Source organism: Arachis hypogaea, chromosome 19 (genome assembly GCF_003086295.3).
Source record: "Arachis hypogaea cultivar Tifrunner chromosome 19, arahy.Tifrunner.gnm2.J5K5, whole genome shotgun sequence".
Lineage (NCBI taxonomy): Eukaryota > Viridiplantae > Streptophyta > Magnoliopsida > Fabales > Fabaceae > Arachis > Arachis hypogaea.
The window spans coordinates 49,840,726-49,868,435 of record NC_092054.1 but is presented as its reverse complement, the minus strand read 5'-3'; the positions used below and the strand labels follow the sequence as shown (position 1 = coordinate 49,868,435).

At 38.5% G+C, this 27,710-nt stretch overlaps 1 non-coding gene across 1 annotated transcript; it reads right to left on the bottom strand.

Moving 5' to 3' along the window:
• Positions 1 to 10,646: 10,646 nt before the first annotated feature.
• LOC112780506 (small nucleolar RNA R71) lies at positions 10,647 to 10,754 on the bottom strand. The gene has a single exon (XR_003191338.1). It is a non-coding gene; the product is annotated as a small nucleolar RNA R71 (small nucleolar RNA).
• Between the last annotated feature and the right edge of the window lie 16,956 nt (positions 10,755 to 27,710).

Sequence of the window (27,710 nt, the reverse complement as noted above, 5' to 3'; positions counted from 1 at the left end):
AGCAGGTAAGCCATGAAACTTGGGCATCAAGTTGATTAGTGCAGTCTTTAGTTTGAAATCTGCAGCCAGAGTTGGATGATGCACTTGATACGGCTGCAGTGTAAAATCTGGGGCTCCAGCCTCCTGGAGAGTAATCCTCCTAGGTGCTACCATTCTATATGCACGAGAATCAACTGAATCAGTAGTAAAGGAGTTTGTTTCGCTCTCAGATGGCAGTTCATATTCGCCCTCAGATGAGACTGGTGAATCAATAACAATCACTTCACCACCCTCAGAGGCTATCCTGTGTTGAGCTCGCCTAATACGTGAAGGAGTTCTTTCAATTTCAGGATCAAACGCGGCTAAGCTTGAATCAGACAGTGAACGCGTCATTTAATGAAAGAAACATATAGCTCATGGTAAAAATAAAAATAAAATATGCAAATAAAATAAAATATGTACACTAATTAATAATTCAGCACACAATTGCAACTCCCCAGCAACTGTGCCAAAAACTGACGTGCAGGCAAAAGTCAGCAAATTAAGAAATCAATATAGAGAATGCGTTGAGAGTATAGTTCTTAACCAGCTAAGATCCGCCTTGTCAATTTATAAAAGTTGTCACGAAATCTAGAAATAAAAATACTGGGAGTTTGAGTCCCAGGTCGTCTCCCAACGAGTTGCAGGAAGGGGTGCTAACTTATTAATCAAGAATTTTCGAAAGATTTTGAGTTTGAATAATGAACAATAATTATAAATGAAAGCAATAAAACTAAGAATTATTATTAATATAAAAAGGCCTTAACTGGGGGAATAATTAATTGGAAGTGCTATCCTTAATGTTTGATGTTCTTTTATTGTTGATTTGAGTTGTTATTATTGTTTCCTTACAATCGGTAGTTGTTAGATTTTATTATTCTTGCACATTTATTATGCTTTCCTTTTATGCCTTCTAAGTGTTTGACAAAATACTTGGTAAGATGCTAGAGTAGATTTTTGAGCATTCTTGGCTTGGAAAGAGGAATTAGGCAATCTTGAGTCATGAATACCCAACTTATGTTGGCGATCTAGAGTGATTAGTTAATATTATTTCCATTGACTCTAATCTCTTGCTAATTTGATTAGTAAGTTGATTAGAACTTTTGGATTGATATTAACTAGTCCTATTTGACTTTCTTCCGATGATGGAGACGACGAATTAGGATTAGCTCTTGTTAATTATTGTTATGAGTGACTAGGATAGAAAGCCTATATTCTCAATCCTTGCCTTGAGTGTCTCTCTTTATTATTTGCTTTCTTTAATTATTTTCTTTATTTTTCTTGCCGTTTACTTTCTTGCCCCTTTTATAAATCAAACCCCCCTGCTTGCATTTTCATAGCCAATAATCAAGCATTTCATTGCAATTCCTTGTGAGACGACCCGAGGTTTAAATACTTCGGTTAATTTTCATTGGGGTTTGTACTTGTGACAAACAAATTAAATTTTGATTGAGGATTGTTTTTTGGTTTAGAACTATACTTGCAACGAGATTTCATTTGTGAAATTCTATACTGACAAATTAAATTCCTTTCAATCAAATGGTTCTAAGGTTATTAGTTATACTGACCATGCTACTCTTAAGTACCTTCTAACCAAATAGGATGCCAAACTAAGATTGATCAGGTAGGTGCGCCTTTTTCAGGAGTTTGATATTGATATTAGAGACAGGAAGGGTCAAAGAATCACATGGCTGACCACCTTTCCAGGATTGAACCTGAAGAGGTCGTGCAACAACCCACTCCGGTGAATGAGAACTTTCAGGATGAGTAACTCTTTGTTATCCAGAGAGCCCCATGGTTTGCAGATATTGCAAATTACAAGGCTATGAGATTCATCCCATAAGAATATATTAAATAGCATGTGAAGAAGCTGCTCAGTGATGCCAAATATTTTTATGGGAGGAACCTTATCTTTTCAAGAGGTACTCAGATGGTATCATTCGGTAGTGTATTTCGGATGAGGAGGCACAGTAGATCCTTTGGCATGGGCATAGTACCGAGTATGGTGGCCACTTTAGTGGTTAGAAGACAGCAACTAAAGTCCTCTAGAGTATTTTTTATTGGCCCACTCTCTTCAGAGATGCTCGGAATTTTGTGAGAAACTGTGACAAGTTCCAGAGAGTTGGAAGTCTTCCCAAACAACCATGAGATGTCACAGCAAAGAATATTGGAGATTGAGTTGTTTGATATGTAGGGTATTAACTTCATGGAACATTTTCCGCCTTCATATTCAAACAACTACGCTCTAGTAGCAGTTGATTATGTATCCAAGTGGGTGAAAGCAGTGGCTTCGCCCACTAATGATGTCAAGGTGGTGCTAAGCTTTCTTCAAAGATATATTTTCAGCCGGTTTAATGTCCCAAGGACACTAATTAGTGATGGGGGCAGTCACTTCTACAACAAATAGCTGGAGTCTCTCCTTCTGAAATATGGAGTCTGTCACAAGGTGCCAACCACCTATCATCCTCAGACAAGTGGACAGGTTGAGGTCTCAAATATGAAACTCAAGAAAATTCTGGAAAAGACCGTTATTACTTCAAGGAAGGACTGGGCTAGGAAGCTTGATGATGCTCTTTGGACATACCAGACAGCCTTCAAGACTCCTATTGGCATGTCTCCATATCAGTTGGTGTATGGAAAAGCCTATCACTTGCTAGTAAAATTCGAGTACAGAGCATACTAGGCAACAAAGTTCTTGAAATTTGATGCCAAAGTTGCAGGAGAGAAGAGGCTCCTCCAACTCAATGAGATTGATGAATTCAGAAACTCAGCATATGGAAATACCAAGCTCTATAAAGAGAAGACAAAGGAATGGCATGATAAAAGGATATCCACCAGTGTATTTGAGCCAGGCCAAAAAGTCTTATTATTCAATTGAAGGCTCAAGATATTCCCAAGGAAGCTCAAATCCTGGTGATCGGGACCATTTATGGTAACTAGAGTGTCTTTGTATAATCATGTGGAACTCCAAGAAGAAAACTCTGATAGGAGGTTCACTGTCAATGGCCAGAGGCTAAAGCACTATCTTGGAGATGAGGTTGATCGTCAGAGGTCAGCTCATCTACTGACTTAGCAGAGCTGGCCATTAAGCTAGTGATGTTAAAAAGCGCTTGTTGGGAGGCAACCCAATATTTAGTATCATTTAATTTTATATTCATTTTGGTTTTATTTATTTTATTATAGTTATTTATAGTTTTCCTTCTTTTTACGTATGTTTTGGTCATGTAAAGTGTTTAAAACAGGAACAGATACAATCAGAAGGGGGTTTAGAACACTCTGAAGGATATTCTATTTGGTACCTTGGTGCCAAATGCCGCGACTTAGCATCTGGTTCTAGGAGGCACGCATTTCAAGGTGGAGCTACTATGGGGGTGGCGCTAAACGCTGTTGCTTCACGTTTAGCACCCAGATGCACGAAATTCGAGAATTGGCCCCTATGATGGTGGTGCTAAGCACTGCTATGCCTGGCGTTTAGTGCCAGGGGTACCTCTATTTATTGTTTGGTCACTGTCTTGGTGGCGCTAAACATCGCCACATGGCATTTAGCGCCAAGGATGCTTGGAAAAATCGATTAGCCTCTGTTTTGTCCACGCGAAACGCCGTGAGTTGGCGTTTAGCGCCAGGGGCTTCTGAAACTGTTAAAAAAAAAAAGAGAAGGCGGGGGTGGCGCTAAATGCTGAGACATGGCGTTTAGCGCCAGTAGCGCTTTGAAGACCCCCTTCATGGGGAGTTTGAATTTTGAAAAGAGAAAGCTCATGTGCCCAACTGCCACCACCCCCACTCCCTAATCAGATTCCATTCCCTTCTCCTTAAATCCCTCCCCCCAACGCTTTCTAACTGTTACCCTTCCCCCTAACCACCCCAAATTAATTTACATTTAATTACCCAATCCCTTCCCCTTCTCCCCCAACGTTACCCCATTCCCACCTCCTCTATATAATTCCCAATTCACCTTTGCTTTTTACCTACCCCACATTACTCCTTTTTCTACTATTATTCTTTCTTTTTTCTTTTACCCCCTTACACTCTTACCCTTTTACCTTTCTATTTTCAAATTTCCTTTCACTCTCAATTATTTTTGTTCCATTACCCTCTACCTCTTTGGTCTCCACATACTCTTTTGTCTATTTTCTATTATTCTTTTCTCAAGAACAAGCAAAAATTTTAAGTTTAGTATGATTATGCCACATGTTCTTTTATTTATATATATACATGGCACTAAAGGAGGGAGAGTCCTCTTCAAAGAAGAGGAAAGAGAAGGTCCCTCAGACCGGTCCATTCGATGTCAACCGGTTCAGTTCTAAAGTGCACAAAGAGCACTTCTTTGAGATCGCTGGGAAGAAGAAAGTTATTCCGGAATTTCGATTTGATCTCAAGCTGGAGGAGAAGATTCAGAAAATAGGCTAGGGAATCTTATGTAACCTGCAGACTAAAGTGGGCCAGCTGAAGGTCCAGGAATTCTATGCTAATGCGTGGGTTACATATAAGCACGTGCGGGGTGTCAATCCAAGTCCCAAGAACTACCGCACCATGGTCAAGGGGGAGGATTCTAGATTTCAGTCTGAGGAGTGTGAGGGAGGCATTCCAGCTACTGCTCTTGAGGAATGATGTTCACTCCTATTCTGAGAGGAAGAGTGGCGACTGGAGGCACGACCAGATTTTTACAGACATATGCCTTCCAGGAGCCTAATGGAGGCTGAATTCAGAGGGGTAGCCTTATTAGCTGGGGCGGCATGACCTGAAGCCAGTGGCTCGAGTTTAGTTGGAGTTATCCAACGCTCCATTATTTCGACCAGTAACCGCTTTGAGGTTACCACGTGGACCGGGTAGTGATGATTCACTACATTATGCTCGGGAATGAAGTGGAAGTGGAGCTCACGATTCTACAAGAGATATATAGCATTGCCTCCAATTCCTCTACACACGCCAAGCTGGCCTTCCCACATCTCATCCACCACCTCTGTGATGCCTCAATAGTGTGCGTAGAGAACGACACTCTCATCCCTATAAAGAGGCCGATGTCTAGGAGGACCATGGAGTATGTCCGAGAGTTTGCACAGCTCCCAAGAGAAGAGCTAGCAGCAGAAGGAGAACTATTCTCCCTCCTCAGCAGGAATAGCCCATGATGTCTCAAGACCACTACTTCCTACCGTAGGAGTATTGGCATCAGCTGACTTCCTCCATTGAGCAGCTAAGAGTGAGCCAGGATGGTCATGGTGCACTCCTTCAACAGGTTTTAGCTGAGCAACAGAGTCAGCACTAGGAGCTCACCCAGATGAGACTTGATATAGGGCAACTGAGAGGATACCCAGGAGCTCAGCCTAATGGAGGAGACAACACCAGGATGACTGAGGTGGTTGAGTTTCCTTTTATGCTATTTCCCCCTTTTTGTTCTTATTTTGTTATCTCCTATTTCCTGTTGGTTTATTTTCTTTCCTCTGCATGATCTTTAGTATTTTCAATCTTTTTAGGTTTATTTTAATTTAATTCAGTTACTTTTATTTCTATTTTGAAAAGATGCCTCATGTATAGCTCATTGAGCTTAAATTCAAAAAGAAAAAGAAGAGAAAAGTGGTATAATGCATGAGCAGTTGAGTTTATGTTTAGAGTTGTCTTATTTACTTTGATGTGGTGGTATTTATCTGTGATTTTGGATGCATAACAAAGAACAGGGCATTTGATCGTGGAATAAAGGATGTTAATTCATGAAGAATAGGAATTTAGAGAAGTATTATGAATTCTCTAAATTAAACAAGAAGTTGATCCTTGAAACAAAACAAACAACAAGAAAAAGAGAATAAAAAGCAAAGCCCAAGACTCTGAGCAATTGAGCATCAATGGCTAGGAAGGTTAAAATTGATCAAGGCTCAAAGAGTTATTTTCCTAGCTATATGTTTGTGGTGTAATGTGTCAAGAAATTCTTGAGACAGAGCACTTAGAGTCAAAGCCAATTGCAAATAAAGAGAAGCCAAAGGCTCTGAGCACCACTGATTAAGTGCTTGTGGTGTTTCTGTGTCAAGTAAAGCTTGAGGCAAAACATTTAGAGTCACGGCTAGGCTCTAGGTGCAAAGTGCCAAGGAAAAGAAAATAAATTGCTGTGCTCAAGGATTAATTAGAAGTTAAAAGAGAGAGAATTCATAACATTATTCGGATTCTAATTCTGAATGGTGTTGGCATTCTTGAGCTTCCAAAGGATAGTGAGATGTCAAAACTATTTAGAAATATAGTGTTATTAACCCTACTCAGGAGATAGACAGGAGCTAACTTGAAAACTCAACTATTAGGCAAACCCACATCTCAGGTTCATATTGTTTTCAGTTGCTTGACAACAAGCAAAAATTTAAGTTTGGTGTTGTGATGCATGAGCATCTTTCCTATCTTTTCTAAATGATTTAGGTGCGGATTTGTTGTGTTTTTATGAGATTTTGGTGTTTTAGACCATTATGGATGCTACCTTGAGTCGCATTATTGTTCTGTTAATTTCAGGTGAAATTCGGACAAGTTTGATAGAGTTCATGCAGAAGAGGAAAAAATTTAGTACTGTCAAGGTGGTTCTAGATGCCACTACTCGATGTTTAGCACCACAAGCCTCGTTCTTCGTGCCAGGATTCTGTGAAGCTGGCGCTAAACGCCACGACTCGGCATTTAGTGCTAGGTGCCTCATAAAGTGTGCCAAGATTCTACGAAGGTGGCCCTAAATGCCATAGCGTTAGATGTCCAGAAAGCTTAAAGATCGATTCTATTTTTTTGGCGCTAAACGCTTTTTGGCAACAGGCCCGTGATGAGCGGATAATTTATACGCTTTTTGGCATTGTTTATAGTATGTTTTTAGTAGAATCTAGTTACTTTTAGGGATGTTTTTAATAGATTTTATGTTAAATTCACATTTCTGGACTTTACTATGAGTTTGTGTGTTTTTCTGTGATTTCAGGTATTTTCTGACCGAAATTGAGGGACCTGAGCAAAAATCAGATTCAGAGGTTGAAGAAGGACTGCTGATGCTGTTGGATTCTGACCTCCCTGCACTCAAAGTGGATTTTCTGGAGCTACAGAACTCAAAATGGAGCGCTTCCAATTTTGTTGGAAAGTAGACATCCAGGGCTTTCCAGAAATATATAATAGTCCATACTTTGCCCAAGTTTAGATGACGCAAACTGGCGTTCAACGCCAGCTCTCTGCCCAATTCTGGAGTTCAGCGCCAGAAATGGATCAAAAACCAAAGTTGAACGCCAGAAATGGATCCAAACCTGGCGTTCAACTCCACAAATGGCCTCTGCACGTGGAAAGTTAAAGCTCAGCCCAAGTACACACCAAGTGGGCTCCGGAAGTGGATTTATGCATCAATTACTTATTTCTATAAACCCTAGTGACTAGTTTATTATAAATAGGACCTTTTACTATTGTATTAGACATCTTTGGACGCCTGGTTCTTAGATCAGAGGGGCTAGCCTCTCGGCCATGCCTGGACCATTCACTTATGTATTTTCAACGGTAGAGTTTCTACACTCCATAGATTAAGGTGTGGAGCTCTGCTGTTCCTCAAAGATTAATGCAAAGTACTACTGTTTTCTATTCAATTCATCTTATTTTGATTCTAAGATATTCATTCACACTTCAACCTGAATGTGATGAACGTGACAATCATCATCATTCCCTATGAACGCGTGCCTGACAACCACTTCCGTTCTACATTAGAATTGAATGAGTATCTCTTAGATCTCTTAATCAGAATCTTCGTGGTGTAAGCTAGAATGATGGCGGCATTCAAGAGAATCCGGAAGGTCTAAACCTTGTCTGTGGTATTCCGAGTAGGATTCAATGATTGAATGACTGTGACGAGCTTCAAACTCGCGAGTGCTGGGCGTTAGTGACAGACGCAAAAGGATAGTAAATCCTATTCCAGCATGATCGAGAACCGACAGATGAATAGTCGTGTCGTGACAGGGTGCGTTGATCATTTTCACTGAGAGGATAAGGTGAAACCATTGACAAGGGTGATGCCTCCAGACGATTAGCCGTGCCATGACAGGGCATTTGGATCATTTTCCGGAGAGAAGACCGAAAGTAGCCATTGACAATGGTGATGTATCACATAAAGCCAGCCATGGAAAGGAGTAAGACTGATTGGATGAAGATAGCAGGAAAGCAGAGGTTCAGAGGAACGAAAGCATCTCCATTCGCTTATCTGAAATTCTCACCAATGATATACATAAGTATTTCTATCCCTATTTTATTATATTATTATTCGAAAACTCCATAACCATTTGATATCCGCCTGACTGAGATTTACAAGGTGACCATAGCTTGCTTCATACTGACAATCTCCGTGGGATTCGACCCTTACTCACGTAAGGTATTACTTGGACGACCCAGTACACTTGCTGGTCAGTTGTGTGAAGTTGTGAACCATGGTATTGGCATCATGTTTTTGGCGCCATTACCAGGGAAAGAAAGAGCGATGAATTTTACATAATCAAAGTGTAATCACGATTTCTACGCACCAAGTTTTTGGCACCGTTGCCGGGGATTGTTCGAGTTTGGACAACTGACGGTTCATCTTGTTGCTCAGATTAGGTAATTTTCTTCTTATTTTATTTTCAAAAACTTTTCAAAAACTTTTCAAAAATTTTTTCTTTTGTTTTCGAAAATAAAAATGTTTTCAAAAATATATTTTCCTTCAGAATTTTTAAGAATGAATTCTAGTGTTTCATGGAGCATGTTGAAGCCTGGCTGGCTGTAAAGCCATGTCTAATACGACTATAGGGCATGTCAGGCGTGTCATGTCTGAGTTACATACTAAAGCTTGGCTGGCTATTAAGCCATGCCTGACCCCTTTGATTGGAGCTTTAGACTAAAGAACATAAGATTCCTGGAACTCATATTAAAAATTTTGGAATCCTTATTTTTGTTTTTCAAAAGAATTTTCGAAAAAAAAAATAAAAATACAAAAAAAATTAGAAAATTATAAAAATCAAAAATATTTTTTGTGTTTCTTGTTTGAGTCTTGAGTCATGTTATAAGTTTGGTGTCAATTGCATGTGCATCTTGCATTTTTTTCGAAAATTCATGCATTCATAGTGTTCTTTATGATCTTCAAGTTGTTCTTGGTAAGTCTTCTTGTTTGATCTTTGCATTTGCATGTTTTGTGTCTTTTCTTGTTTTTCATATGCATTCTTGAATTCTTAGTGTCTAAGCATTAAAGAATTCTAAGTTTGGTGTCTTGCATGTTTTCTTTGCATTAAAAATTTTTCAAAAATATGTTCTTGGTGTTCATCATGATCTTCATAGTGTTCTTGGTGTTCATCTTGACATTCATAGCATTCTTGCATGCATCACATGTTTTGATCTAAAATTCTCATGCATTGCATCATTTTTCTTGTTTTTCTCTCTCATCATTAAAAATTAAAAAATCAAAAAAATATCTTTCCCTTTTTCTCTCTTAAAATTTCGAAAATTAGATTTGATTCTTTCAAAAATTTTTAAAAATCTAGTTGTTTTCATGAGTCAAATCAAATTTTCAATTTAAAAATCTCATCTTTTTCAAAAATCTTTTTCAAAAATAAAATCTTTTTCAAATTTCTTAGTTATTTTCGAAAATTCCAAAAATATTTTTCAAAAATCTTTTTCTTATTTCTATCACATGATTTTCGAAAATAACATCATCAATTAAATTTTGATTCAAAAATTTTAAGTTTGTTACTTACTTGTTAAGAAAGATTCAAACTTTGAGTTCTAGAATCATATCTTGTGATTTCTTGTGAATCAAGTCATTAATTGTGATTTTAAAAATCAAATCTTTTTCAAAAACTAATTTCTATCTTACCTTTTTCAAAAAAATTTGATTTCAAAATATCTTTTCTAACTTCCTAACTTCTTATCTTATCAAAATTTGTTTCAACCAACTAACTAACTTTTTGTTTGTTTCTTATCTTTTTCAAAACCACCTAACTAATTCTCTCTCTCTAATTTTCGAAAATTTTCTTCTCTCTCATCTCCTTCTATTTGTTTATTCATCTACTAACATCTCTCCCTTACTCAAAAAAAAAAAAAGGATCTCTATTATTATTATTTTTCTGTGCCCTCTTCTTTGTCATATGAACAGGAGCAAGGACAAGAATATTCTTGTTGAAGTAGATCCAGAACCTGAAAGGACTCTGAAGAGAAAACTAAGAGAAGCTGAATTACAACAAACCAGCAAGCACCTGTCAGAAATTATCAAACAGGAAAAGAAGATGGCAGCTGAAAATAATAATAATGCAAGGAGAATGCTTGGTGACTTTACTGCACCTAATTCCAATTTACATGGAAGAAGCATCTCCATTCCTTCCATTGGAGCAAACAACTTTGAGCTGAAACCTCAGCTAGTTTCTCTGATGCAGCAGAACTGCAAGTTTCATGGACTTCCATCCGAAGATCCTTTTCAGTTCTTAACTGAATTCTTGCAGATATGTGATACTGTCAAGACTAATGGAGTAGATCCTGAAGTCTACAGGCTCATGCTTTTCCCTTTTGCTGTAAGAGACAGAGCTAGAATATGGTTGGACTCTCAACCTAAGGATAGCCTGAACTCTTGGGATAAGCTAGTTAAGGCTTTCTTAGCCAAGTTCTTTCCTCCTCAAAAGCTGAGTAAGCTTAGAGTGGATGTTCAGACCTTCAGACAGAAAGAAGGTGAATCCCTCTATCAAGCATGGGAGAGATACAAAGAACTGACCAAAAAGTGTCCTTCTGACATGCTTTCAGAATGGACCATCTTGGATATATTCTATGATGGTCTGTCTGAATTAGCTAAAATGTCATTGGATACTTCTGCAGGTGGATCCATTCACCTAAAGAAAACGCCTGCAGAAGCTCAAGAACTCATTGACATGGTTACAAATAACCAGTTCATGTACACTTCTGAAAGGAATCCTGTGAATAATGGGACGCCTATGAAGAAGGGAGTTCTTGAAGTTGATACTCTGAATGCCATATTGGCTCAGAACAAAATATTGACTCAACAAGTCAATATGATTTCCCAGAGTCTGAATGGAATGCAAGCTGCATCCAACAGTACTCAAGAGGCATCTTTTGAAGAAGAAGCTTATGATCCTGAGAACCCTGCAATGGCAGAGGTGAATTACTTAGGTGAACCTTATGGAAACACCTATAACTCATCATGGAGAAATCATCCAAATTTCTCATGGAAGGATCAAAAGCCTCAACAAGGCTTTAATAATGGTGGAAGAAATAGATTTAGCAATAGCAAGCCTTTTCCATCATCCACTCAGCAACAGACAGAGAATTATGAACAAAATACTTCTAATTTAGCAAACTTAGTCTCTGATCTATCCAAGGCCACTGTAAGTTTTATGAATGAAACAAGGTCTTCCATTAGAAATCTGGAAGCACAAGTGGGCCAGCTGAGTAAAAGGATCACTGAAATCCCTCCTAGTACTCTCCCAAGCAATACAGAAGAGAATCCAAAAGGAGAGTGCAAGGCCATTGACATAAGCACCAAGGCCGAACCTGTAAGGGAAGGAGAGGACGTGAATCCCAAGGAGGAAGACCTCCTGGGACGTCCAGTGGTCAATAAGGAGCTTCCCTCTGAGGAACCAAAGGACTCTAAGGCTCATTTAGAGACCATAGAGATTCCATTAAACCTCCTTATGCCCTTCATGAGCTCTGATGAGTATTCCTCTTCTGAAGAGAATGAGGATATTACTGAAGAGCAAACTGCCAAGTTTCTTGGTGCAATCATGAAGCTGAATGCCAAATTATTTGGCATTGAAACTTGGGAAGATGAACCTCCCTTGTTCACCAATGAACTAAGTGATCTGGATCAACTGACATTGCCTCAGAAGAGACAGGATCCTGGAATGTTCATAATACCTTGTACCATAGGCACCATGATCTTTAAGGCTCTGTGTGACCTTGGTTCAGGGATAAACCTCATGCCCCTCTCTGTAATAGAGAAACTGGGAATCTATGGGGTGCAAGCTGCTAAAATCTCATTAGAGATGGCAGACAATTCAAGAAAATAGGCTTATGGACAAGTAGAGGATGTGTTAGTAAAGGTTGAAGGCCTTTACATCCCTGCTGATTTCATAGTCCTGGACATTGGAAAGGAAGAGGATGAATCCATCATCCTAGGAAGATCTTTTCTAGCCATAGCAAGAGCTGTGATTGATGTGGACAGAAGAGAATTGATCCTTCAAATAAATGAGGACAACCTTGTGTTTACAACTCAAGGATCTCTCTCTGCACCCATGGAGAGGAAGCATAAAAAGCTTCTCTCAAAGCAGAGTCAAAAAAAGCCCCCACAGTCAAACTCTAAGTTTGGTGTTGGGAGGCCACAACCAAACTCTAAGTTTGGTGTTGAACTCCCATATCCAAACTCTAAGTTTGGTGTTGGAGAGTCTCAACAAAGCTCTGCACATCTGTGAGGCTCCATGAGAGCCCACTATCAAGCTATTGACATTAAAGAAGCGCTTGTTGGGAGGCAACCCAATTTTTATTTATCTAACTATATTTTTCTTAGTTATATGTCTTTATAGGTTCATGATCATGTGGAGTCACAAAATAAACAAAAAAATAAAAAACGGAATCAAAAACAGCAGAAGAAAAATCACACCCTGGAGGAGCATCTGTCTGGCATTCAAACGCCAGAACAGAGCATGGTTCTGGCGCTGAACGCCCAAAATGGGCAGCATCCTGGCGCTGAACGCCCAGAACAAGCATGGTTCTGGCGTTCAATGCCAGAAATGGCAGCAAATGGGCGTTGAACGCCCAAAATGGGCACCAACCTGGCGCTGAACGCCCAGAGTTGTGTGCAAGGGCATTTTACATGCCTAATGGGTGCAGGGATGTAAATCCTTGACACCTCCGGATCTGTGGACACCACAGGATCACCTCAAGATCTGTGGACACCACAGGATTATCTCAGGATCTGTGAATCCCACAGGATCCCCACCCACCTCACCCTCTCTCTCTCCATTCAGGACCATCCCTTCTGTTTTCCATTCACCACTCACATCCATACACACATCCCTCCATCTCCTCCATATCTTCTTCTTCTTCTATTCTTTCTTCTTTTGCTCGAGAGCGAGCAACATTCTAAGTTTGGTGTGGTAAAAGCATAATATTTTTGTTTTTCCATTACCATTGATGGCACCTAAACCTCTAAAAGAGGGGAAGGGAAGACAAAGGCTTCCACCTCCGAGTCATGGGAGATGGAAAGATTCATCTCAAGGGTCTATAGCTCAGTGGTAGAACATGTGGCTGCAAATCAAGAGATCCCTGAGAAACCTCAGGGGATGCACTTCCCTCCACATAAATATTAGGAGCAAATCAATACCTCCCTAGGAGAATTAAGTTCCAACATGGGACAATTAAGGGTGGAACATCAAGAGCACTCCATCATCCTTCATGAAATAAGAGAAGATAAAAAAGCAATGAGGGAGGAGAAACAAAGACAAGGAAGAGACATAGAAGAGCTCAAGGACATCTTTGGTACCTCAAGAAGGAAACGCCACCATCACTAAGGTGGATTCATTCCTTGTTCTTATTTCTTCTGTTTTTCGTTTTCTCTATGATAAATGCTTATCCACGTTTGTGTCTTCATTACATGATCATTAGTAGTTAGTAACTATGTCTTAAAGTTATGAATGTCCTATGAATCCATCACCTCTCTTAAATGAAAAATGTTTTAAATCAAAAGAACAAGAAGTACATGAGTTTTGAATTTATCCTTGAACTTAGCTTAATTATATTGATGTGGTGACAATGCTTCTTGTTTTCTGAATGTATGCTTGAACAGTGCATATGTCTTTTGAAGTTGTTGTTTAAGAATGTTAAATATGTTGGCTCTTGAAAGAATGATGACTAGGAGACATGTTATTTGATAATCTGAAAAATCATAAAAATGATTCTTGAAGCAAGAAAAAGCAGCAAAGAACAAAGCTTGCAGAAAAAAAAATAGGCGAAAAAAATAGAAAGAAAAAGAAAAAGCAAGCAGAAAAAGCCAAAAGCTCTTAAAACCAAGAGGCAAGAGAAAAGAGCCAATAACCCTTAAAACCAAAAGGCAAGGGCAAATAAAAAGGATCCCAAGGCTTTGAGCATCAGTGGATAGGAGGGCCTAAAGGAATAAAATCTTGGTCTAAGCGGCTAAACCAAGCTGTCCCTAACCATGTGCTTGTGGCGTGAAGGTGTCAAGTGAAAACTTGAGACTGAGCGGTTAAAGTCAAGGTCCAAAGCAAAAAAAAGAGTGTGCTTAAGAACCCTGGACACCTCTAATTGGGGACTTTAGCAAAGCTGAGTCACAATCTGAAAAGGTTCACCCAGTTATGTGTCTGTGGCATTTATGTATCCGGTGGTAATACTGGAAAACAAAGTGCTTAGGGCCACGGCCAAGACTCGTAAAATAGCTGTGTTCAAGAATCATCATACTAAACTAGGAGAATCAATAACACTATCTGAACTCTGAGTTCCTATAGATGCCAATCATTCTGAACCTCAATGGATAAAGTGAGATGCCACAACTATTCAAGAGGCAAAAAGCTATAAGTCCCGCTCATTTGATTGGAGCTATGTTTCATTGATAGTTTGGAATTTATAGTATGTTCTATTATTTTTATCCTATTTTGATTTTCAGTTGCTTGGGGACAAGCAACAATTTAAGTTTGGTGTTGTGATGAGCGGATAATTTATACGCTTTTTGGCATTGTTTTTAGTATGTTTTTAGTAGAATCTAGTTACTTTTAGGGATGTTTTTAATAGATTTTATGTTAAATTCACATTTCTGGACTTTACTATGAGTTTGCGTGTTTTTCTGTGATTTCAGGTATTTTCTGGCTAAAATTGAGGGACCTGAGCAAAAATCAGATTCAGTTGAAGAAGGACTGCTGATGCTGTTGGATTCTGACCTCCCTACACTCAAAGTGGATTTTCTGGAGCTACAGAACTCAAAATGGAGCGTTTCCAATTGTGTTGGAAAGTAGACATCCAGGGCTTTCCAGCAATATATAATAGTCCATACTTTGCCCAATTTTAGATGACGCAAACTGGCGTTCAACGCCAGCTCTCTGCCCAATTCTGGAGTTCAGCGCCAGAAATGGATCAAAAACCAAAGTTGAACGCCAGAAATGGATCCAAACCTGGCGTTCAACTCCACAAATGGCCTCTGCACGTGGAAAGTTAATGCTCAGCCCAAGTACACACCAAGTGGGCCCCGGAAGTGGATTTATGCATCAATTACTTATTTCTGTAAACCCTAGTGACTAGTTTATTATAAATAGGACCTTTTACTATTGTATTAGACATCTTTGGACGCCTGGTTCTTAGATCAGAGGGGCTGGCCTCTCGGCCATGCTTGGACCTTTCACTTATGTATTTTCAATGGTAGAATTTCTACACTCCATAGATTAAGGTGTGGAGCTCTGCTGTTCCTCAAAGATTAATGCAAAGTACTACTGTTTTCTATTCAATTCATCTTATTTCGCTTCTAAGATATTCATTCGCACTTCAACCTGAATGTGATGAACGTGACAATCATCATCATTCCCTATGAACGCGTGCCTGACAACCACTTCCGTTCTACATTAGAATTGAATGAGTATCTCTTAGATCTCTTAATCAGAATCTTCGTGGTGTAAGCTAGAATGATGGCGGCATTCAAGAGAATCCGGAAGGTCTAAACCTTGTCTGTGGTATTCCGAGTAGGATTCAATGATTGAATGACTGTGACGAGCTTCAAACTCGCGAGTGCTGGGCGTTAGTGACAGACGCAAAAGGATAGTAAATCCTATTCCAGCATGATCGAGAACCGACAGATGAATAGTCGTGTCGTGACAGGGTGCGTTGATCATTTTCACTGAGAGGATAAGGTGAAACCATTGACAAAGGTGATGCCTCCAGACGATTAGCCGTGCCATGACAGGGCATTTGGATCATTTTCCGGAGAGAAGACCGAAAGTAGCCATTGACAATGGTGATGTATCACATAAAGCCAGCCATGGAAAGGAGTAAGACTGATTGGATGAAGATAGCAGGAAAGCAGAGGTTCAGAGGAACGAAAGCATCTCCATTCGCTTATTTGAAATTCTCACCAATGATATACATAAGTATTTCTATCCCTATTTTATTATATTATTATTCGAAAACTCCATAACCATTTGATATCCGCCTGACTGAGATTTACAAGGTGACCATAGCTTGCTTCATACTGACAATCTCCGTGGGATTCGACCCTTACTCACGTAAGGTATTACTTGGACGACCCAGTACACTTGCTGGTCAGTTGTGCGAAGTTGTGAACCATGGTATTGGCATCATGTTTTTGGCGCCATTACCAGGGAAAGAAAGAGCGATGAATTTTACATAATCAAAGTGTAATCACGATTTCTGCGCACCAGCCCGCATCTACAACTTTCTCGGAAAGCTCATTTTAGTTTTTAATTTAACTGTTAAATTAAGAAAATATAATTTTTAGGGTTTAGAATTTTAATTTTAGAAAAATTAGGATTAGATATAAAAGGAGAAAAGATTCAGCCCTTCGGGCTCTCTTCTCTTCTTCTTCCTCATTCCACAATTTACAATTTTTAGAACTCAATGTTTTTCTCTTACCTATGAGCAACTAAACCTCCATTGTTAAGATTAGGATCTTTGTTTATTTTAATAGATTAATACTATTGTCATTCTACTCTTAATCAATGCACTGATTTAAATTCAAGGATTGATTTCGTTCTTCATCCTAGCAATTAGAGTATATTGGAAGAGAACTCTTTTTCTAATTGAATTCTTGTTGAATCTTGAAAAAGTTATATCACCAGAATTAAAGCTTGAAACCAATTCCTCATAACTATCTAATTATCTAAATTTAACGGGATACGTGACACATAGTCTCTTTATTTTTGGGCACTTAGGGTTTATGTGGCTCATAAACTAAAATTGAACTTAATCTTCTAATTTAAATTAAATTACCAAGGAATTGGTAGATGATTGGATTAGAGAAGATTAAATCACTAAGAAATTAGAGTTTAATCACTTAAGGTTTGCCATGAATTGAATCTTTGATTGATTAAAGTAGTTAATAAGAATTGTTAATAAAAAAATTTAAATATCTCCAAAACTTTAACTGTTTTCTCATATTAATTTCACAACCCATTCATTGCTTTCTTTCTTGCATTCTTTGATTACTGTTTTATATTATTTGAATCCAAACCGCTCAATTTAACTTGCTGACTAGCCTAATCACTCAACTAATATCGCTTGATCCATTAATCCTCGTGGGATCGACACTTACTTACCTGAGTTATTACTTAGTTTGACCCGGTGCACTTGCCGGTTAGTTTGTGGTATTCGAAAATCTACATCAGTGGCCGAATCACTCACTGAGTATCATAGGGGAGACTCTGAACTCAAGTCTTCCTCCAAGCCTAGTTCTACTAAAGGTGGGGGAGACATGGAAAAGAGTTTCTCAACTAAGAAGGAAGGAAAATACTCTTCAAAGAAAGAGTATGAGAAAAAGAAAAAGGCGTTCGTACCAAAGGAGGATGCTTCATATACAAGGGACCACACCAAATGAAGGACTTAAGTGAAAACATGCTTTTTAGGACTTAAAATAGCTAAATCTAATTCTCCTTAATTCTATTAGATGCCTTGATATGTTTGCTAAGTGATTTAGATTTAGGAGGCGAGGATTGGACCAAGGGAATGTAGGAAAAGCATGTAGAAATGGAGAACTCATGGAGAAATAAAGGAAACGCAAAAGCTGTCAACCCGACCTCTTCGCACTTAATCGGCCATAACTTGAGCTACAGAGATCCAAATGATGCAGTTCCAGTTGGGTTGGAAAGCTAACATTCGGGGCTTCGAAACGATATAAGATTTGCTATGATTGAACCGCGCATGGTGACGCGTACGCGCATAGTACGCGCACGCGCTGTTGCTGCCACCTGGTTCACTTAAAGCAAAATGTGGCCAGCGAATTCAAAAGCCTTGTGGGCCCAATCCAACTCATTTCTGATGTTATTTAAGCCAAGGATTGAAGGGGGAATGAATATACTTTTCATACTTGAGAAGTTAGTTACCATTAGTTTAGTTTTAGCTTAGTTTAGTAGTGAGAGTTAGTTTCTAGAGAGAGAAGCTCTCACTTCTCTCTAGAATTAGGATTAGGTTTAGTTCAATAATCTTAGATCTAGATTTTAATTCATGCTTTCATCTCCTTCTACCTCTCAATTCTTTGTTGTTACATTCATTCTTCTTCCATTCTTTTGTTGTAATTTCCTTTATGTTTTTCTTATATTTTGTTGTAGATCTAGTATTTTTCCTTCTACTTTCTTCCAATTCAATAAGAGGTAATTCATGTAGGTCTTGTTTCCTTTAATTGTTGTTGTTAATTCTTTACATTTGATTGTTGTTAGAATTAATTCTTGTTGTTGATTTACTATGATTTTCTTTTGTGCCTTCCAAGTGTTTGAGAAAATGCTTGGTTGGATTTTAGAGTAGAGTTTTATGTTCTTGGCTTGGAAAGGTAACTTAGGAACTCTTGAGTTACTAATGTCCAAGTAATTGATGATCGGGATCCATTGGCTCTAGTTCTCACTAATTGAATTAGTGGAGAGTTAGGACTTATGGACTAGGATTGACATAGCTCATTTGACTTTTCTTTACTACTAGTTAGAGGATGATTTAATGAGATTAATCCTTGCCAATTCTCATATTGTGGTTAGTGATTAGGATAGAGATCCTTGACCACCAACCCTTGCCAAGACCTTTTTAGGCCTTAGTTTACTTTCTTGCCATTTACTTTTCATGCTTCTTATCCAAAACCCCAAAATAACTCATAACCAATAACAAGACACTTTATTGTAATTCCTAGGGAGAACGACCCGAGGTCCAATACTTCGGTTTATAAATTTTAGGGGTTTGTTTTAGTGACAAACAACTTTTTGTATGAAAGGATTAGTGCTTGGTTTAGAAACTATACTTTACAACGAGATTTTATTAGTGAATTTCTAAACCGTCAAAGATCTGTTCATCAAAATGGTGCCGTTGCCGGGGAATTGCAATGGTGTTATGTTATTGGTTATTGTATATATGTGAATAGTGTGAATATGTTTGCTTTTGTTAGCTCTTGCTAGTTTTAGGATTTAATTTTCTTGCTTCTTATTTGATTTTGTTTTCATTTTCTTCTTGCTATCATGAATTCTCACTTTGGCTATGAGTTTGGTTATCAACATGTTGTAGGAAATGAGGACTATAATGAAGAAGTGTATCAAGAATGGGATGACCAAAGGTGGGAGGAGCCATATGCGTATGATTAATCCTCATGGCAACAACCCCCACCAATGCACTATGAAGAAGAGCCATTCTATGATGCATATCAATCCAATGGTTATGGTGAATCACCTTGTGACTTTCAAGAACCACCACCATATGCCTATGATCCATACCCTCAACATAACTTCCAACCATACTCACAAGCCCCTTCTTATCAACCACCTTCATATGACCCTAACCCATATCCATCCTACCAACAACCATATGAGCCATATGAACCACATATAGAGCCACTACAATTCCAACATCAATATTTTCAAGAGCCACCTCCTCCACATTATTACCAAGATGAACCACCTCCAATATATGAAAATTTTCAACCATAAGATGAATACTACTTTCCACCACAACCTCCCATGGAAGAATACTCATATCCATTGATCCAAGAGCCACATGATCCTAATCATACTATCCAAGAGGAACAAGAGTCAAGGGATCGTCTCAAGGAAGCATTGGATCAATTTCAAGCAACCATGGAGTGTGTTGTGCAACAAGTGGAAAGAGTGGAAAACATAGAACCACCACAACTCTACCAAGAAGAACCACCTTCCTACTATGAACCCTCCCCCTAATTTAATGAACCCCTTTTACCCACCCCAATCTCTAATGGATGAAACCCTTGGTGTTCTTGTTCAAGGGCAAGAAGAGATGAAGAGGGATGTGTAAAATTTCATGACCGCCTTGGATGCGGTAACAAATCAATTAGCCTCCCAATGCTTGAACACTCAAGGAACCCCCATGGCTACGTGTGGAGAATCAAATGAAGAACATAGCATGAAGGAGAGATTGGAAACTCCGGTGGAAAATGACGGAAGTTGCTTTGTATTGGAACAATTGGAGGAAGCTTTAATTGTTGAAGAAAAGGAAGAAGTGGTAGAAGACTTAGGAGATGCGGAGCTTCCATGGGAACATAGAGTTGAAGAAAACCCCTCCAAGATGATTGAAATTGATGCTAGGGAGGAAAGTGCACACCTTCCAAGGCATATTCCATATGAAGACTTGGAAGGGATAGAGCAAGAATTGAGTTCCCATGGCAATGAAGAGCAAGCATCAAGTCCTAGTGGTGGAGAATCCTTTGAACTTGAAGAACCTTCTCCCAGTGTGTTTGAAAATGTTGCGGAGGTAAACTTCTTTCACCCTCCCAATTATAGTTTGATTAAGGGAAAAGGCTTAGATAGTATTAATGAACAAAGGATTGAATTAGAGAGATCTTGTGAAGAGGTGGAAGTCCTTAGAAATAGAAGGATGGGAGTGGAATACGCTCTGTCAAGATCGTTGGAAGCATCTTTGCCTAGGTTGTCATCTACCCCTTCACTTGAGTGGGTAAAATTCATTTCTATTAGCTTTATTGTCCCACTTGAGTATGGCTTGCTTGAAACGGATGGTCAACTTAGGATGCTTTGTGGGATGAAGCGTAAGCGAAAGATGTTTCGTGGTTGGCGTTGCAAATCAAGGCTCATTTTGGTTGATACTTCAAGAGTTGAATACAAAGGTGGGAATAGTGCTCAAATAGATGGGTCTAGGAGGATTGTTGGGCATTTCATAGAGAATTCATCTTGTTCACCACCCGGATGGATTAATAATGATGATCAACTTCAAGACGGGTGTGAAAATAAAGTGTGGGATCCCGGATTACAAGAAGAGGATCAACTTTGGGAGCTCCAAGCTTGTGAAGAACTCCATCAAGACTTGGCTCAATCCATGAAGAATCTTGGGGCACAATACAGAACCAAGCATTGGTGGGAGTTCCAAGATGAATACAAGCACAAGCCACCTTGATGAGGAGCTCCCCATAAGTCCAACTTAAGGACAATAAACAAAAGTGCTAGGTGGGAGACAACCCACCATGGTAAAATCCTTTCATTTTCTCTTTTGTATATATTGGTAGAATTAGTTTAATTTCATGTTTTGTTTAGTTAGTTGAGTATGCTTGGTAGTTTAAGTATGTTAAATAAGGTTTTATGGTGTTTTGGTAGCTGTTTGGAGGTTTGGAATGCTTGGATTGGTTCAAAAACATAGAAAAAAATTTTTTTTGAAAAACAGAGCACCATCCACGCGTACGCGTACATGGCGCGTACGCGCACTTCCAGCATTTTTGACCATCCACGCGCGCGCGCCATGCGTGCGTACGCGTGGATTGAGAAGTTCCAACCTCCATACATTTTCCAGAGAGTTGTGCCTGCGCCGCGCCAACATTGTGCCTCTGGCACAAACCCCACTTGCGCACACGCGCACATGACGCGTACGCGCCACTCTCGAAATAAGCCAACGACGCGCGTGCGCCATGCATGCGTACGCGTGGATGCCCTTTCTTCCATCCACTTCTTTTCTTTTCCTTTTTCCATTTCTTTCCTTCTCCTTTCTTCTTTCCTCCTACTACCCCTCATCCAACACTTCCAAACACCATCGATAACCATTTATTTTAGTTGGTTGTTAGTTAGTTAGTTAGTTGATTAGTTAGTTTTAGTTTAGTTTTCATTTTATTTTCTCTCTTTTCATCATAAGTGTTGGAGTATTGACTTTGTTTACTATACATTGCTATATCCCTTATTGCCTAAATGCTATTTTAGCATGAATGTTTTTAGATAATCTTTGTTGAATTCTATTATTGAGGTTATATTCTGTTACTTGGTTTTGAGTTCTTCATGCTTACCTTTTGAAAAATACCAAGTGATGAGAATTGTCTTCGAGCTTATAACTCTTATGAATTGCATGTTGTAGCTAGCCATCATGTGATTTGGATCCTTTTCCCTCGATTAGGCAACCTCTTGATGGATGATGTTGAGCATTTACCTTAATGCATTGTATTTCAGGATCATATGCATCCATAAGCTTTGACTTGAATGCTTTCATACTTCTCTAATGCTTGTCTTACCTTACAAGCTTACTTAAAGCATCTCAAGCACACTAGGATAAGTGACGTGCATGCTTCTTTTGTGACATAGCTCTTTATACTAATGTGTGTTCTAAACCGCGCAATTTAGAATTCACACACCTAATATTTCTTAATGTCACACTAATTCACTCACTCATTTCTAGTGATTTACCTCATTCCAAGAATGTATGCTTCCTTGCTTTTATATCTTCTCATCTTATGGTGTTATATTTTTGTTTTTTATGATGAATGCACCACAAGCAAACATGGAAGCAAGACGAAGAACACGCAGCAATCCAGAGACTCGCCGTACCCCCTTGCTCATCTTTGAGTGCACCGAGGACGGTGCAAACTTTTAAGTGTGGGGAGGTCGTCCGACCGGTCGGCAATTTTGGGTGACAAATTTCTAATCCCAACACTTTTGCATTTCATTTTAGGTTTTTAGGATTTTTACTTTCATTTTCTTATTTTTGCATATGTATACACAATAAGCTTAGCCAAAATAATGAAATTTTTCAAATAATGAAATTTTTCAAGATTTCTATCTATAGGGCATCTCAATTGATTTGAGTGGAAAATTTTTCATAGAACTTGCTTGAACTATATATTTTGTGGAACATGATTTATGAGCTAAGAACACAAGCTTGTGAGATTTGAGCCTAATGGTGTGGTTACATCTTATAACCACTTATTTTCCTTCTTGTGTGCATTAGTCTCTTTCTATGATTGTAATCTTTGATTTGTTTGATTCTTTATTTCCATTATTTTGTGTATTCATGCATTTATATGATTGAGGCCATCATTTCATTAGCTCACTTACCCAAATAGCCTTACCTTTTATCTTCCATTGTTAGCCAACTTTGAGCCTACGCTTAACCCACTTATTCTTATTTTAGCACATTACAAGCCTTAAAGCGAAAAACAATAATTGTCCCTTAATTTGGATCTTTGATTAGCTTAGGCTAGTGTGTGTGAGTATCATTCAAGTGTGGGAACCTTGGGACATTGGGTGAATAAAAGGGTATTTTGTATTGTTATTGAAAATATTGGGAATTGGTTACATACTCATGTATTGATCAAATGTAAAACCTTATGCATTGATGCTCTTGTATATAAAAAGAAAAAAAATGAGAAAAACAAAAGAACAAAAGAAAAAGAAAAACAATATGGAAAAGAAAAGAAAAAAATAGAAAAATAAAGAAAAGAAAAAAAAAGAAGAAAAATAATAAAAAGGGGACAAAATGCCCCAAAGCGAAGCTCAATAAGATCAATGCATAAGTGTTTTGGAATGAAAAGGGATGCATGAGTATGTGAAAAAGTGAGTAGAATGGGTAGTTAGAGTAGAATTTAATTGTATAGGTTATTATATGGGTTAAGTGGAAAGTTTAAGCTTATCAAAGATTCAAATTCCAAGCTCACTTAACCAAATATGCATCCTACCTTGACCCTAACCCCATTACAACCTATGAAAAGACCTCATGATATATGTATGCATGCATGAAATATTTGTTGATTGTTAGAAGAAAAATAAATCTTATAAAGCATGATTAGGAGAGAATTGAGAGAATCAATCCTAAACACTTGAGTGAATAGAGTGCAAACACTATCGGTGAGGGTTTGATGCTCAATTACATGTTTTCACCTATGATCATAATTTTCATGCAAGTTTGTAAAAATATTTAATAACTCAATTCAATTGTGGATTAGACTTGCTAGTCCTTAGCCCTTAGCCCTTGTGCATATATGTTTCTTGGGAATTGATTTATTTTGACCAAGCACTTGCATTCATTTAGATAGTTGCATATAGGTAGATTGCATTTAGTTAGTTTCCATTGAATAAATGCCATACCCTTACTTCATTCTTGGTTTAAGCATGAGGACATGCTTGGTTTAAGTGTGGAGAGGTTGATAAACCCCATTTGTAGGATTTATCTTGTGCTTGATTTAGGGGATTTTATACCCTTTTACCCACATTTATCCATTGAAATAGCATGGTTTTATAACTTCTCCTTTAATTGTGCTTAAGAGTGAAAACATGCTTTTTAGGACTTAAAATAGCTAAATCTAATTCTCCTTGATTCCATTAGATGCCTTGATATGTTTGCTAAGTGATTTAGATTTAGGAGGCGAGGATTGGACCAAGGGAATGTAGGAAAAGCATGTAGAAATGGAGAACTCATGGAGAAATAAAGGAAACGCAAAAGCTGTCAACCCGACCTCTTCGCACTTAATCAGTCATAACTTGAGCTACAGAGATCCAAATGATGCGGTTTCAGTTGGGTTGGAAAGCTAACATCTGGGGCTTCGAAACGATATAAGATTGCTATAGTTGAACTGCGCATGGTGACGCGTACACGCATAGTACGCGCACGCGCCGTTGCTGCCACCTGGTTCACTTAAAGCAAAACGTGGCCAGCGAATTCAAAAGCCTTGTGGGCCCAATCCAACTCATTTCTGATGCTATTTAAGCCAAGGATTGAAGGGGGAATGAATATACTTTTCATACTTTAGAAGTTAGTTACCATTAGTTTAGTTTTAGCTTAGTTTAGTAGTGAGAGTTAGTTTCTAGAGAGAGAAGCTCTCACTTCTCTCTAGAATTAGGATTAGGTTTAGTTCAATAATCTTAGATCTAGATTTTAATTCATGCTTTCATCTCCTTCTACCTCTCAATTCTTTGTTGTTACATTCATTCTTCTTCCATTCTTTTGTTGTAATTTCCTTTATGTTTTTCTTATATTTTGTTGTAGATCTAGTATTGTTCCTTCTACTTTCTTCCAATTCAATAAGAGGTAATTCATGTAGGTCTTGTTTCCTTTAATTGTTGTTGTTAATTCTTTACATTTGATTGTTGTTAGAATTAATTCTTGTTGTTGATTTACTATGATTTTCTTTTGTGCCTTCCAAGTGTTTGAGAAAATGCTTGGTTGGATTTTAGAGTAGAGTTTTATGTTCTTGGCTTGGAAAGGTAACTTAGGAACTCTTGAGTTACTAATGTCCAAGTAATTGATGATCGGGATCCATTGACTCTAGTTCTCACTAATTGAATTAGAGGAGAGTTAGGACTTATGGACTAGGATTGACATAGCTCATTTGACTTTCCTTTACTACTAGTTAGAGGATGATTTAATGAGATTAATCCTTGCCAATTCTCATATTGTGGTTAGTGATTAGGATAGAGATCCTTGACTACCAACCCTTGCCAAGACCTTTTTAGGCCTTAGTTTACTTTCTTGCCATTTACTTTTCATGCTTCTTATCCAAAACCCCAAAATAACTCATAACCAATAACAAGACACTTTATTGTAATTCCTAGGGAGAACGACCCGAGGTCCAATACTTCGGTTTATAAATTTTAGGGGTTTGTTTTAGTGACAAACAACTTTTTGTATGAAAGGATTAGTGCTTGGTTTAGAAACTATACTTTACAACGAGATTTTATTATTGAATTTCTAAACCGTCAAAGATCTGTTCATCAATGTCATCCTTGAGCCCTCCTTGGTACTTAATGCATTTTCATCATTCGTAGGACTCGGGAGCACCCTGCAAACTCTCGAAAATATGCAAAGTTCTTCAAACTTGCTGCTGTACTGTGCCACGGTCATAGACTCTTGCTTCAACTACATGAGTTCCAATTCCCTTGCTTCCTTCATCGACTCTGAAAAGTACTTCTTATAGAACAGAGTCTAAAATAGTTCCCATGGAATGTCCCCATTCTGTAGTTACATCACTCGGCACTCCCCTTGCCACTATTGCTGATCCTCACCCAAAAATTGATAGGCTACAGACTCCGTAAACTGATTCTCCGAAACATGTTGAGCTTGCAACACACGCTCCATGGCTTGAAACCGGTTATTTGCTTCAATAGGGTCCGTTGATCCTTTAAAACTTGGCGGGTTAACCTTCAGAAAGGTCGCTAACGTCATCGGAACACCACCGCTCAAACCGTTTCCCGCACCTTCTCCATTACCATTGTTGTTATCATTCCCATGTCCCATCCTCTCCATAGCCTGAGCAGTCGCAGCAGCGTTTGCTTGTATGGTGTTAGCTAGGTTAGTCATCGCCGCCATAAACTCAACATGGTTATCATTCGGCAGGTTACCCTCATTCTCCCCACGTAGTCGAGCTTGCCTACAAGACGCCATTTGGATTTTCTGTCCACACCAAACAATCCATATCAAGGTGACCAGTCTCAATATCTTAAGCTCAGTGCTTCAATCATCCCAAAAGTACTCACAAACAAGCATGCTATGCATATCAAACAGATAACCTAAATAGCATGAAAGAGAAATGACCCAGAGTATGCAATGAAGCAAAATCGGTCCATCCCTCAAGCTCACGAGGACGAACTACTCTGATACCATAAATATAACACCGCGATACCCTAAGTTTTACCTCTAGCCGTAAAGAAAAGGATAACAAAGTCTCATGACAGTTCTAAAGCTCATACAGTAGTAAATATAGAAGGAAATACTAATACTAGAAGCTTGATGAAGAAATATAGCCCAAAGACATAGAAACAGAGATACAATGCGCGAAACGTTCCCCACGATAACAAGACGCGTATAGGCACAAGATACAACACAAGACATGATATAGAAAATACAGAGTTTTTAAGTTAAAACAGCTTATACAACTTATCTCTCAAGTAAGCCTCTAAGGCAATAAAGTATAAAATAAAAAAGATGAGAGAATAACTACAACAAAAGTAAAGTAAAATAAAGCATAAGAAAGATCATCCTCCGCTTTGTCACCATATCCGCAAACTTACCGAGTTGGGTTGTGACCTGCATCTGAAAAACAACAACAACATATGGTATGAGAACCAGAGGTTGTTAGTATGGTAATAGTGCGCAATATGTAAGATATAAGGTTTCGCGACGCCAAAGGCAATCCTAGAACTTCACATCGAAAACAGATATTCAAGTTTAACAAATATATATATATATATATATATATATATATATATATATATATATATAAACCATAAATAGGGTATTCTAACTTAAGAAATTTCTAACTAAAACTAGTCACCGCTGTCCCATAGCCTTCTCCAACCTACCCTCCGTGCGATCCCATTGTCACCGTCTACCAATCCTCTTCAACGCCATTAAAACACATTTAATACAAACAAGTAAAACACAAATAGTATACATATATAATAGGTAAATCAAATAGCATTTAGGCATGTTATTCAAATAGGCATAACTCAAGTAATCAAAGCAAGCAAGTATGTAAAAGATGCATATGATAAATGTATATCCTATTTGGCTCGTGATATCACTTGTCGGTTCAAAATGCCAACCCAACACATCCCCAGGATGTCGCCTTTCTGCCACGACCAGGAATATAGTGCCCTGCTCACTCTTTCTTTATCTTGCGCTCTGCGAGTTATAGTGTCTGGCACACTCTTTCAGGTTATAGTGCCCAAGTTCACTTTGGCGGTAGAAAGGTTATGTGAGCGGAAGACTACACAGCCCTCACATCTCAACGTAGTAGGGAG